This window comes from Notechis scutatus, chromosome 1, assembly GCF_049901735.1.
Source record: "Notechis scutatus isolate UNSWTSFEM ecotype Mainland chromosome 1, rNotScu1.2, whole genome shotgun sequence".
Lineage (NCBI taxonomy): Eukaryota > Metazoa > Chordata > Lepidosauria > Squamata > Elapidae > Notechis > Notechis scutatus.
In genome coordinates this window covers 221604980-221615670 of record NC_142009.1, presented here as the reverse complement: position 1 = coordinate 221615670, position 10691 = coordinate 221604980, and positions in this window count along the sequence as shown.

Genomic DNA, 10691 nt, shown 5'->3' with positions numbered 1-10691 from the left:
TAAAATAAACTTATACAGTATATCTATTAGCACTATATTGTTATGCAGGAATGATCTTTTGTGGTAAGACCCTTGCTCGGTTTTGAACTTCTTTGGCACATTCATTTTCAGTCGAATCTCAGTTTAGGAACCTTAGAGTTTTTGCATTTTATTGACCTGTATTTTAATTGCTACTCCAAGTACCATAAAGGTGTTGCTTCATTGATTCCCCAGAAGAATCTAAATTCAAATCTCCGGCAAACATTGATATCAGTCTATATGTCAATTTAATAAATGTAATAGGAGCAAAATTTCCCATATTTTTAATTGAATTTATTCTCCCTCTGAAAGCATGAGTATGAGCAACCTAAATGCTAAGACTCTGTCAGATGCTACATCAACAAATTATAACCTATAGCTTGAGATTATACTTGCTTTCTTTTCATTCTCCATGTTGAATTTGTTCATCAAGGTTTGAAACAAACCCTAAGTTTCAAATTAATGGGAAACTATGTTTTTTTTACAAGGTTTCACTCAAAAGACCCATCAGCTCTTTTGATAGTGGGAAGATTGTCTGAAGAAGAAACAATGTACCGATAGAAGAGAAAATCTTTAGTTTATGTTGAACTGTGGAGTCCTTGGTGTTCTCTGAGCTTGGTTGTTTGTCTGCAGATGTGTTATTTCCAAGTAGATAACATCATCAGTAGCACTTCACAACAAACAATGTCTCTGACCACTGCTATATTTAAAACACTGAGGACAAACAAAACCCATGAGACACTATGCATCTCTTTAATATGAAATAATTCTCCAAAGAAGCTGTATTGTTCTTGTAAGAGATGTGTGCTTTTGTATGTTTATAATTCATGTAACCGGTTACTTACCTTTGTAAGACAAATTCAAAGATTGTTGCTGAATAAATGTTTCTCTTTAACTGAGAGGGATGGCAATGGGGATATCAAGAAAATGTTGACAGTGTCATTCATTTGAAGACCTGCCCATTTTTTCCATGTAAAAAAAATGGCTGGGGCTTTGATCGTACAATGGCAGTTACCACTGTGATTTTTTTGACTTTGATATTCTACCCTAGATGTCCTTGGCAGGGCCAAAATAGAGCTATATTTAATTAGATGCTTTATATTCAGGTAAACAAACTATTTTACAAAGATTTATTCTGTGAGCCCAAGGGAGTGGAGTTAGATTTATTTTTTTTCTAAAACAGCCAACCTACACCACTATCTCATACATATTATGCACAGCAAATTGCAGTCAATTTGGTGAGTTAGTATTTTTCAATCAAACTTAATTTATCTACATGCCAATAATTCATCAGAAGATTGCATCTTGCTCTCTCATAGTAACAAACTTAGAGATGAGTTCTGATTAGGAAAATGTGGAGGCTTGAAAATCTAGTTGTCCACTGGCCACTTTGGGAAAGAAGTTTGGGGATCTGGCAAAAAGAAAGAAAGAAGGGAGGGAGGGAGGGAGGGAGGGAGGAACAGAGGAAGAAGAGGAAGAAAGGGAATTGCAAGAAAGAAGTATAACACACTGTTTCATCTTTTTAAAGCAGGGGAGTCAAACTTGATCTCATTGAAGGATGCATCAGAATTGTGTTTGACCTGGGGGAGGGGGGCTGGGGTAGGTGTGGCCAGCTTGATGTCACTCATGTCAGGGGTTCCTGTAGTGGCCTGCCAGTGAAAACAGGCCCCTGATTTTGGTTTTGGTTGCGATGTCCTCCTGCAACCCTCTCCTGCGCTCCATTTTTTCTGGCAGAGACACCATGGGCTGGTCCTCTGTTGTTTCCAGGGTTAGTGTGAGCCATATCTAAGCACCCCTTGGGCCAGCCCACGGGCCTTGAGTTTGACACCACTGCTTTAAAGCATGCCTATATGAGTTTACAGGTTTTACAGGATCTGCAAGAGGGCTGCAAACAACCAGGGTGTAGACTGGCTTCAGCATCAGCAATACTATTTTCCACCACTTCTCATTTTTTTCTTTTTACTTGTGAATGTACAGACAGTTTTATAAATTTTTTGTTGGCCTACCAAAGGTTATTGCATTATTATGGACTTCAAATGTATTAAAAATGTGTTATTTTTATCCAGAAAAATGGAATAGTATGTAATCTTACTTGTTTCCTGTTTTACTTGTCTAATTTCTCCCCTGACCTAGCTGGAGTGCAACTGGCATTTTCTTTAATTAAAAAGACAGAGATGAAAGATTGACAGACTCATTCTGAATGATGTTAAGTTAAAAGGACCAAGAAAGCCTGAAAGAACAAATAGAAAGAAAATCCAGAGGAAGACAGGCATCTCTTGAAAAAAGCTAAACAATTGTATATTTGTATTTGTTTTACAGCACCAAGAAAGCTAAACTGGCAATTCAGTATTCACTTAGATGACAATAAACCTCACCTAGCTCTATGAAAATTACTTATCCATAGAAACTAGATGCCACAATAGATCTCTCTTTTTTTTAATTGTCTATGGCAGAGTTTTTCAAATGCTTTTAAGTGGCAGAAGTTTTTTTAAAAAAAGTCTCAGAGCCCAGATCAAGAAGAAAAGTTCCAGTGGCAAAAAAATTAGCTGTGTTTTCTTTTCCCCTTGTGCTCTTTATCTTGTGCAAAACTTCGTGACGGTGGCTGCAATCCTTAGATCAAGGCTCTACCCTTTGCTTTATGTGTTGTGATGGCTGCCATCAATACACCTCTGGTCTCTCTGAACTGTCCTGATGGGGAAGGAATTTGCAGGCAAAACTGATTTTATATGTATATGTATATGTATATGTATATGTATATGTATATGTATATGTATATGTATATGTATATGTATATGTATATGGTATTCAGCTTTGTTCGGGTATTTTCCCACGTCATTATAGTTGTGCTTTTAAAGTTGTAGCAACGTTTCGGCAGAATCTCATCTGCCATCATCAGGCTTCTGTATTGTGTTCGTCTGTGAGTCAGACTTTTACAGTTGTTTCAGTTTTAAATTTGGGGCTAGCCTACTGCTGTGCCAGAATGGTTTTTTCTTCATCCTGATTGGTTGGGAGTCTTGGTCTGTGTTTATTGGTCTTGGAGTTTGCTGTGTTCTGCTTGATTGGTGTTTCTAATATCTTCTGTCTGTTTTGTGGCTTTTTTTGTGTCTTGATTGGCTGGCAACATTGTGTTCCTGTATTGGAGGCTTTTAGTGCAGCTTGGCTCCGAATAAATGGACGGCTATCATTTGTTAGGAAGCTAGGTTTCATCTGGGTGCCTGGTTGGGGTGTGTTTGAGCTGGAGGTATCAGGGGGAATCTGTTTGTGCTGTTCTCTTGTTCTCTGTCTTGGATTTTGGTTGGGGTTTCTTTTTGGATTAGGTGGGTAATCTTCTTTCTTTGGAATCCATTGGCTGTTAGTACATTGGTGAGAGTGTGTAGTTCAGTTTTTAGGTGTTGTTTTTTTTGTGAGGTTCCGCGCAATCGTGATCTAAGCAAGGTTTTTTTTTTTTTTTTTTTTTTTTTTTTTAAAATAAAAAAAAAAATAAAAAAAAAAAAAAAAAAATATTATTTTTTTTTTTTTTTTTATTTTTTTTTTTATATTTTTTTTTTTTAAAAAAAATTTATTTTTAATATTTTTTTTTTTTTTTTTTTTTTTTATTACCCACCAACAAAAAAAAGGGGGGGGGGGGGGGGGGGGGGCTCCCCCCCCCATTCCCCCTTTTTTTTTTTCCTAAAAGTAGGACGGGGTGGGCCCCCCCCCCCCCCCCCGTTTCTAGGCCAGCACTAACTATTGCACCAAATCATTCAACTTTTTGCAGATAATGCAGAAATAACAGGTGTTTCAAAAATATCCATTGGCCTTAAAAGAGCCCCGAGAACACTAATACAGTATGGGAAGGAAGATGAGCTAGTGTTCAGCTACCAGAAAACCAAAACAACGGAATTTAGCAAAAGCCCAAGAGCCACTCTTGAAGGATAAATGGCCATAACATTGAGCATGTCTCTTGTTTCAAATACCTGAGAGTAGTGAACTACTTTGCTGAAAATTCACAGAAGTCTAACCTGCCAATTTTAATTTCCTCAAGACAGGATGGTGCCATTGTATTCCTGCAGCACTCAAATTTATTTATTTATTTTATTTATTTGTTTATTTGATTTGATTTGTGAATTGCTTACAAGATAATAGGTATAAGTAAAAACATAGTTATTAATACATGGATACATATAAGAAAAATAAAAGAAACAATAGGACAGGGACGGTAGGCACGTTGGTGCGCTTATGCATGCCCCGTAATTATTGAAAACCAAGTCAATAGCATAATTTCTTTATGATTCTCAGCTGGACCTTCTACAATTTTGCACCATTAGAATATGTTCTACAGTTTTGCACCTTTAGAACAATCCAAATTTCTAAGATCAAGTCTTTTCAAGTCCCAGAATGCCACCATGAGAGTGGAGGCAGGCCTCATGAAAACTGCAGTTAGATTATCAATGACTAAACCCTTGACCTATTAGCTATGAGGGGTGACTTTCAATCTATATGGGGAAAAAGTGGCAACTAAAATCTCATCCATGGGCTTCTGTCTGGGTCATCTACTCAGCATGGGATATGATCAGACCAAAGCACCCACCAAACAGCATATAGTAGACACAGAGTAACAATTGGATCTAGCCAGTTCTCCAACCTTTATTATCAATGAAACCAACAGGTAGCTTGCTTCCCCTACAGCATACTTAGCTAGTCTCAAACTGTCTAACCACCAAAGGCCCTTTACAAAATGTCCCAGCTGTCCTTGAATTTTCTGGAAGGAAGGGAACTTACAGGAAGTTTCTTGTGCCCAAAGACACAGTGCACCTGGACACACCAAAACAACAGAGCCTTACTTCTCCAGTGCCTGCAATCATACTAGTCTTATCTCATCATTATTGCATTAATATCCTAGGTATATAGACAGGGGTTGGTTTCTACCAGTTCTGTCCACCTCTGTAGAACCGGTAGCTCTGAAGAGCAGCAGACATAGAACCGGTTCTATGTCTGCTGATGTTTTTGCCCACCTGCCCACCTGGGCTCTTACCTGACCTTTATTTCCTGATTTTTTCAACTTCAGCTGCCATGCAAGGCACAGCTGCAGTTAAAAAAGCAGGAAAAAAGGGCTTTTTGAAAGGCTGCTTCTCTGCACACAGAGTGCTGATGATGATTTACAGGCGCTCGCCGGCAGTGTGCAGGGAAGCACATCGTAAATCACCAAACCTCATACATGACCGAACTGGTAGTTAACCCTGTCGGATCCCACCCCTGTACATAGGACAATTCTACGCCTTCCTGCTGCTTTCAGTTATAGCCCTGCTACGACATACAGTGTTGCCAGGTTCTACTTAAAATTTGTTAGATGATGACCTATGCCATAATATGTAGTTTGCAATTCTAGAGTGCTCTGTACTGTGATATATTTCTTCTGTCATATACTAACCTTTATGCATCTAATATCCATCTAATGTTTCTACCTTTCCTTTTAGATTCTTTTTAGACTTGCTTTTTTAAATATAAAATTCTATTTTATATCTCCCAGTTTTTAACTTCGATGTCTTTCCTATGCTTTTTAATTGACAGTTCCTATCCTGCCTAATGCTGGTCTTTGACCATAATAAAGATTTGATTTGGGAATAATATAGAAGTGGTTGGCTACTGCCTTTATTTCCGGGATTATTTTTTAATTACCTAGTCTCACTTCTACTCCTAGGAATTTCTGGTGATCTCTAGTCCTACTACTAACCAGGTAAAGTTTAGCTAAAGTGAGCAAGGTGCTTTCACTTGCTGTAGCACATAAAGCTGAGATTGTAAAATCCATCAGAATTTTAAAATATCTCCTTGGCTTAGAAGGTCAATGTCTATGGAGATTCTCAGTCATCTAGATCATGGATGTGCCGAAGGTGCTTTTTCAAGAGGCAACTGAACTTTCTGGTTTTTTCTTTGAAGACATTTTGTTTGTCATCTAAGAAGATTCTTCAGCTTCTTCTTAGATGACAAGCAAAATGTCTTCAAAGAAAAACCAGAAAGTCCAGTTGTCTCTTGAAAAAGCACCTTTAGGATATGCATGGGATATATTGCAGGTGTCACACATAAAATGGCCTTTGGTGTGGAACTTTTCCAGATCCCTTTTCTAAATTCATTGGCCAAAGTTTTTCCAATTGTCTTCCCATGGTTCTGCAAAAAAAAAAAAAAATAAATCACTTTTTTTCTCTCTCTGCAGACAATCCTGAGAAAGGCCATGATTCCCTAGTGACTTTTCTTCCCCAAAGTTATTTTTTTGGCCCCGGGACCTTTGAGTGAAAGATTATGTGGCTTGATTATGTGGCAGACAAATGAACTGTAGCTCCACCTTCATTTAGGCCCATAGTGATCTGCAAGGGAGTTGCAGTGGTGAGAAAACTTGCATCATGATGCAAATATCACAACTGTACCTCCTCCCCTTTTTAAAAATTGTTCTATATTTATTTTGTTTCTGATTCCTCATATTTTTCATTAGCGTTGCCCAGAGTCATCTGGAATCAGATACCATTTACTGTAAATTGAATGATCTGAATTAAACTTACCCCTTGTATCAAACCTCAGTATTCAAGTGTGTAAGAGCAGGATTTTCATTATGATCTCTCCCTCTGTTTGTGTGTGTGTGTGTGTGTGTGTGTGTGTGTGTGTGTGTGATTTTACTTTCATTGTTGCACTACTGGATAGGTAAGCAGGATCTGCTCCTTTTCTTCTCCACACAACTGGACTTTAAAATAATTCCCAGAAATAAAACTTACAATAAATGCCTGAAACAGGTTGTAAAAGTAATATATCCAAACCATGTTCATACAAATCGACCAGGCCAGAAGACTAATTGGAGTATCATCCTTTATTAAATGAATAAATATGATAATGTACCTTTCTACATGCACACCTAATGCAATAAAAATGGAAAGTTTCTGCCTTTTTTTAACCACAATAATCAGCTTCTTTTAAAACACAATTATTTTGCAATAGCAGCCTTGTCCAATTAAGAGATTTAAAAGTAAATTATTATCAGTGATAATAGTGGCTTCATAAATAATGATACTTATTTATTTACAAGTTTGTTCATAAACTGCCAGTGCAGATTCTGGGCAGTAAATAACAAAGCAAGAATAATAATTATTAAGCATAGAAAAATATCAAAATTAAGAACATCCACGCATACCCAATTTGAGCCAAAGGCATGGAAAAGTGCTATATTTACCACCTTGCAAAATACAAGGATGGAATGAGTCTAATGTACCACTGGGGAAAGCAAGTTTCAAAGCATGTTATATTGATAATTCTTGTTGATTAAATCCCCTTTGCCACAGATTCCAGATATTTTGAACATCAGCTCTCATCAGTCCCAGCCAGGTGATGAGACTTGATTGTGGCAGTTGTAGGTCATTTCTCCACTGGAGACCTATAGCTTTTTCATAGTATTTGCTCAGCTGTCACTGAAATGATATAAAATCTGTCCTCATTACTGGGTTTTTTTAAGGACAGTGGTGGTTGGGTGACTCTGGAAGACACCCTAAGTCACTAATGGAAAAATGATAGTCCAAAACAAAAGGTTGCTTTTCTATGCTTTAAAAAAATGGAAATATTTGTTCTATTTTTTTATTCAGGTAATGCTAGGGTTTCTAAGTTTTGTGATAAAAATTTTGAAGAGCGATTAATTTTCATGACAGGAATAAGAACTTTTACATTATGGGTGAATTTCTAGCAAAGTCTATTTCTAATCCATTTGGAAAACTTACATATTAAGAACAGACTGTGCAAAATAAAAACATAAATAATATTGGCTGGCAGATTTCTTACCTCAGAGGCTTGAATTACTATTGAACATCACCTTGAAATTAAAGTGGTTCTTTGCCTAGCTTTCTAAGACCTCGGTTGTTATCCTCATTTGCTTCAAGGAGAGCAGTAGTGTTTTTCAGCTTATTGTTTGGTTTGGATGGAAGAGTGAGGGCTGCTGAGAAGTAGAAGGCTTTTGGAGTTAGAAGTGTATGACTTGAGAATTGGATGGCATGAGTATCTGTGGGATGATAAAATCAAGGTTAATGGATTTTAAAAATCATTATATTAGACATGCCATAGTGAGAATATGGAATAGATGAAAACTCAGGTTTTGCCTGAAAGTACCTCTTTGGCTCTCATCTATAGATGAAAAATAATAGGCAAATATAAATGGCTAACTCATTGTAAGATACTAGAATTTTCTCAAGGGGAATGTAAAATAAAATCAAGTGAAGAACAAGTAGCAGAGGGAAATAATTGTCAATGGTTCTTTTATCTATCTATTATTAGAAAGCTTTAAAGTAGATAAAAGTATTTATGCTTTTGAACACTGTAAGACTGCATTTGAAATAGAATTATGTACAAATGATGAACATGGAATCGTTTCAGCCACACATTGTTCCATCTGTACATTATAACCAAAATGTGGAGCTCACTTTATCATACATTTTCACTTGCTCTTCTTCTGTTTCAAATTTCAATAAAAGTTTGTATATTTTAGTAATTTGAAGGAATGATGATGATCACTCAGAATGATATAGAAATGGTAGATGCAGTCATCTCTTTTGAAGAAATTATTTTCATTTTAAAGACTGTCCTTTCTCCTTATGATTTCATGGGCAACTGTCTATTCATTGGTGCTCATGGTCCGGTATTATAAATTGCCAACATTATTCATCACTTTTAGAAGTAAGTTAGTATTCTGTCTTTTTTCTTTTTACCAAATTTTCTTTGAAATATATGTATGTAGAATATGCCGCCTTATAATCTTTTAATAAATTCCTAAATATTTTCTTACTCTATTTAACTTTTAGATAATTTATGATGCAGTAACTGTTTTAATTTCTGTCATTGTTTCAGTGCGGTTTTATGCACTGGTGATATTTAATCTGATTTAGTGATATGCTGCTATTATTTTTATAATTTTCTTTAAAAATAAAAGAAATAGAATTTTATTAGTTTGATTAATAGTGTATAAGAAGGCATTGATTTAAGTTTTTGAGCTTTAATTTTCAATAGTTTTGTTTTTGTTATAGTACAATCTTATTTTATTGCAAGCAGCTCTACTGATTACTCTAAATCTGTTTGTGAAGAGAATTTATCCTAAAAAATAGTCTGAAAATTCACTTGATAAACAAATAAAACAGGAAACAGCCTCAGGCTCGGTAAGTGTCTAGGTCCATACTTTGTGAGTACATTTGAGGGGGAAATGGTCAAGGAAAACTAGGAAGAGCTTAGCTGTTAGTGGACAACAGAAGATTTTAGCCCGTCTGAGGAAATGATTTCTGTCAAGCAATAAATGATTGATAACCTTAAAGCTGGAGAGTGAAAGGAAGAGAGATTATCTAAAAAAGAAGACTGAGAGGCTAGGAAGGGGAGATTTTCAGGTGTTTAGGGAAAATACCATGTTTTATTTCAAAAGAGACTTACAAAATAGCAATTATAGCCAGTAAATCCACTCTTTCCTGGTTGTAACATATTGTTTTTCAGAATGAATGACAGTTAGACCAGTGAGGAGACAGTTGTCAGCGGTGCTAGCAAAGCACAGGATACCAATCAAATTCAATATGGTAGAAAACTCTATCCTGCATAGTCATTTGTGAGAAGTTTAATTTATGTAAGATTAAACTCAAGAAAAATGGAATGCTTCAACAATCATTGGAGTTTGGCCATTAGCCATTTGTCTCATGAGAGGCAAATGAGAAAAGAGAATATTGTTTTCTCTACATCTAACTTTAACCCCAAAACTCTGTTTTATATGTTCAATCCGTATTATCCACAGTGGATAATAATGTAAACTACTATTAGAGTGGTGTGAATACTTGTCAACGCAACAAGCGCTACAAGAACAAGAATGTGGTTTCCCTTGGTATAACTTATGTTGATGCTGCACTCTAAGCCTCTCAGACTTTTTTCTCTACTGTACTGCCCATGGCCACATCTGAGACAGTGTTTGATGCAAGATGGATTAGATTTTGATAGAACTGCATAAATGAATCCACAGAAACAATACGCAAGGACTGAAGGTATGCCTCGATCCTATCTTCTGCAATAGTTTGAATTCAATTTACGGAATACAAATTAAAGAACCCTTTTCCAACAGTGACCACAGCATGATTGACTTTTGTCTCAACATACATCCACACAAAAATCAACACAACGATGTGATCCCCAATTATAACTTCAAAAAAGGCAACTATGATCTTATAGACAACGATCTCTCATCCCTTGATTGGCAATTTCTATTCACTGGATGCAATATTGTAGAAGACCATTACAACATATTTTTACTTGAAGTCAAAAGAGTCATCAAACTATATGTACCAATAACAACTCCAAAAACCAGGAAAAACTGATTACCCATAACAATAAGGAAGCTTCAATCCAAAAAGAGATCACTTTGGAAGAAAAACAAATCTGGTCACGTTGCCAACTTCAAAAGCCGATACAAAAATGTATGCCACCAGATAAAGACTGAATGCACAAATTATCACATTAAACAAGAGGAAAATCTTCTACGCACCAATTCCACCCGTGCTTTCTACAATTTTGTAAACAACAAACTAGAAGACTTAAGGTCCACCCACCCCTGAAAGGACCTAATGGTAAAGATTGTAATGACGACACTATTTTTTTTTTTAAACAAGTTTTATTGATTTTCAAAACATACAAGTCATCAT